General features: G+C 45.8%; 1 pseudogene; it reads left to right on the top strand.

Annotated features, from left to right (window-relative positions):
- The first annotated feature begins 1,026 nt into the window (after positions 1-1,026).
- On the top strand, positions 1,027-1,876 carry LOC116872344 (annotated as a pseudogene).
- Positions 1,877-4,214: the final 2,338 nt, after the last annotated feature.

The raw sequence follows: 4,214 nt of genomic DNA, 5'->3' as shown, positions 1-4,214 counted from the left end.
TCTCCACAAAGCCTTATGTTTCTCCTCCTTCTCCTTTTCCCTCTTCTTCTTCTCCTTCTTCTTCCTCCTCCTCCTCCTTCTTCTTCCCTATGATGAACCTAAGGAGATTGATAACAGGAGATACATGGAAAATGGCCCCTGTGGTACAAGCTATAATGAACTTACCCCACCTGCCTAACAATGTTTTATATAAATTAGGCTCTAAACTTCTTTTTTATATCTCACTCTTCAACACAACAACTGGATGCCACAGTGTTTCTTATTTCATAAAACTGGGACATATTTCATGATTAGGAGACAAATTTTGCTTTGTCCTTCCAACTTAGGGTGTGCTTTTTGCCTCCCCTTACCCCTTTTTTCTCCAGCCCTCTGCCCCCCAAGCTGCCTTGCTCCTGCTTCCCTGATCCTCCTCTCTGATGTGCCCAGGTTCTGGACCCTCCAGGTCTCTACCGTGTAGTTGGGCTTTGCTGGTGGCCCTCCTTGCTCTCCACAGCTGGTCTCCAGCTGACATCTTTCCCTTTTCTTCTCTCCGCCCCTGTGTGGCATCAGTACCCACAGAACTTCCCAGAAACTCCTCAGGGGACCTCCTTCCTTGTTCTGGGAAATACAATGCATATGTAATTAAGGAAGAGAGCAGAACTTTTCCTTCAAAGCCTGTCACTTTATGTATGTAAAAAGTGTCCCAAAAGACTAGAAACCTTATAACTTTCCACAGAATCTGCACTGTATTTGCAATACATTTGGATATGCTAATTAAGTGTTACAACTAAAAAGAATGAGATTGCTCGTGCACATTTAAAATTAAATGGGGGAGGGAAGCAATACAAAACTTTAAATTAAATTAAATTAAATGAAGGGGCACTTGTCTCACTCAGTCGGTACAGCACATGACTCTTAATCTTGGGGTTGTAAGTTCGAGCCCCACATTGGGTATAGAGATTACTTAAAAATAAAATCTTTCAAAATGTTTTAATTAAATTAAATTAAGTGACGTAGACACCTTCCGCCACATCTGCCTGCAGGGCAATGCCCTAATCCAAGCGTGACAAGAATGTTTCCTTAACCAGAACTCCCAAGAAAGGCTTAGAACTGAAACAGAACCTGACAGAAGCACTTGGGGGATGTGTGGACACGTCCAGGTACCTTTTCATCTTCTCGATGGCTCCCATGCGGAAAGACATCTGGACTGCCTAGAAGCACAACTGGGTGTTCTTTGGTGAACACAGCTCGATGACAGTGGCCTCGGGTGGAAGCCCATCTGACGAGTACAAAGACAACCTGTGTCAGGTCCGCGAGAAGTGGAGGGGGGAAGTTCAGTCTCCGCTCCACAGAATGCACCAAGGAGGAAGTGAACGGGCGGTTCACCAAACACATGGAAATGGACTTCACTGGTGCAGGAAACCAAGCAACTTTCACCATGAGCCTGGCCCCCAGGGCTCCTGAAGCAGCACACCTGCCCCCACCACGGAGTCACAGCAGAGACAGCTGGGGCTGCCCACTGTCCTCAAGAGAGGCCTGGTGACCCTGCTGTCTGACCAGGAGATATGCAAGGAGGGCGATGTGCTGTGCCCAGAGCAGTCCCACGTGCTGAAGCTTTTTGGGTGTGAGATGGCTGAATTCAAGGTAACCATCAAATACACGTGGGATGCACAATCCAGAAGGTTCCAGCAGATAGATGGGAGAAGATTTGCCTGAGAGCGCGATGGAAGGGCAGAAGAATGAGAGCGGGAAGACAACGGCTGACAGGCACCTGGGGCCAGGACGCATGGGACCACCAACCCCGCTGTGGGGGAAGCTGTCTAGCTGTTTACATTGCTGTGAATACAGACAAACAAGGGAGGGCGAGAAGAACAGATTGTTCTTCTATAAGGAATAAAACCAAAGGATTTTATTGCTGCCTGTGAACAGCAAAGAAGACTTTTCATTTAAAAAAAGGTCTTGGCTTTGGGGTTTTGTCTGGATTCCCAGGGTTCCTCTGTTCACCTGGAGCCAGCTTCCAGCACTGGCTCCTTCATGGGGACTGGGGATGTGGGCTGGAGATGTGGAGAGCTAGGGCTCCTCCTCTCCCCCAGCCCTCCATGCCTCTCTGCTGGAAACAGGGGTGTGCATTTGTCCAGGAAAATGGGAAGCCTGGCTGCCCTCCCTACCCCTTTCTTTCTCTTCCTCCTCGCCTCAGCCCACCTCCTACCTTACCCCTTCCCTCCCTCCCAAACCAGGGCCAGGAGTCTTACAGATGACAAGGGGATGGGATCCTTTCGCTAAGACAGGAGTAAAGCCACTGCTGAAACCCAGAGCAGATATGAAAACAGTTCCACAGCAAAAATAAAAATTAAAAATTAGATGAAGCAGGCTAAAGTTTTACGAGGTTAAAAGAACTGCTAATGTAGAATATGCCAGCCCAAGGATGCCTGTATAAGTAGAAAACTCTAAATATCCCATCATCACTAATAAAAGACCTTGACTCCACCAGGGGCAATACGATTACATGGAAAACTACCTAGATCATATTAGAAGATTCTACAAAAGGAACAGACTGTAAGATATAATCATCTAAGCTAGGAGGGAGAAAAACATCAGCCCCTTGAAGCAGGTGTTCTTAAAGTGTGCTCCCTGGACAATAGCAGTTGCCCGGAAACTTACTCGAAGTGCAAACTCTGGTCCCACCTAGACCAAGTGGATCAGGGACGCTACGGTTGAGGACCTGGGTTTAATCTAACAAGCTCTCAGGTGATCTTGATGCACACCAATGTCAGAATCACTGCCTGAAAATATACCCAAGTTGTTAATTGAGTATAAAATCTGCAGATTTCTGGGTTATTGTGCTTTCGATTTTTGCAGGAGCAAAAAAAAAAAACAAAAAACCTTATTTTGGTAGAGATAAACAGATATGAAACCCCAGCATCAGCAGAAGAGTATGACAGCTGGAGCCTACATTTCAACTAGTCTTGCAGATTTGCGTTCACTGTGGTTTAACAGTCTAAGTAAGAGACAACTCTGCCACATTCTGGGGGTCTGAATTTTTCCTGCCATAACAGGGTCGAACACATTCTGAGAAGCACAGAAGTGGGAATTTGCTCCTCTTTATCAATCTCTCTATTGAACTTTTAGAGAGAAAAGAGTTGGGCTTTTGGTGTAAGGAGATATGGGAAGGGTGTCGACCTTTGGCCCATACTATCACTGATCTTCATTGGATCTCGCCCCACGAAGATCCTGAGATGACAACTGCGGGCGTGTAGTTTTTCTGGGAGGTGGAGGACAGCGCCAAAACAGGGAAGTGATACATGGAAGGGAAAACTTCCAACAAGCCAGTATCAAAGTGGGAGAGTAAACCTTAATCCCATGGAAAAGCTCAAGGACATGGGGTAGAGCACATTCCCCAGAAATATACGGGCCAGGGGCACCTGGGTGGCTCAGTCAGTTAAGTGTCTGGCTCTTCATTTTGGCTCAGGTCATGATCTCAGAATCGTGAGATCGAGCCTGGCATTGGGCTTCACACTCCTCACGGAGTCTGCTTGAGATCTTCACTCCCTCTCCTTCTACCTCCTCCCCCCATCTGCATACACACATGCTAAATAAATAAACAAATAAATAAATAAAATATTTTTAAAAATAAAAAAAGAAATATACTGGTCAAGGGGCAGGGAGCTAGGATATTTATACACCCACCCATCATTTCTAAGAACTTCTGGCTCAAAAAGAGGTGCAGGTGCTTGCCACTGAAAATGCAGGCTGATGGACCCAGACAAGTAAAGAGGATACCAGGTGTCATGGACTGGCCACCCAAGCATTAGTATATGCAAGTCTGCTCCAGGTCTGAAAAGTGGACAATGAGGACTTGGTCCCTGCTTAGATTGGAGTTTTATTTGGGTGCATTCCCAAAGCAACAAATAACCCTTGAAAGTGATCAAAATGAGGTAAAAAACAGATGGATGCCTGTGGCTCACCACTGTTTCCCTTTTGCCTCAAGCTCACAGTTCTGTGGTCTCAGCCTTTGTACTGAGAAGAGCCCACTATTGTTGGTTCACAAACTTGTATTGCCTCTAGTGCACAACAACTTATCCTACTAATAAGACATTAGTTATGGCGCCCACGAATCATTTTTTGTGCCTCTTGAAGGGAAAGAAAAATAGCTTTGACCTTTTAAATATAAATGGACACCTAAAGATTATCAGACAATGAGAGAAACAAGCAACATAAGGGAGAAAGACAAAAAC

Source organism: Lontra canadensis, unplaced genomic scaffold, assembly GCF_010015895.1.
Source record: "Lontra canadensis isolate GAN:19392208 unplaced genomic scaffold, GSC_riverotter_1.0 scaffold29, whole genome shotgun sequence".
Taxonomy (NCBI): Eukaryota; Metazoa; Chordata; class Mammalia; order Carnivora; family Mustelidae; genus Lontra; species Lontra canadensis.
Note: the sequence above shows the minus strand (reverse complement) of the source record. Positions and strands in the feature narration are given on the sequence as shown.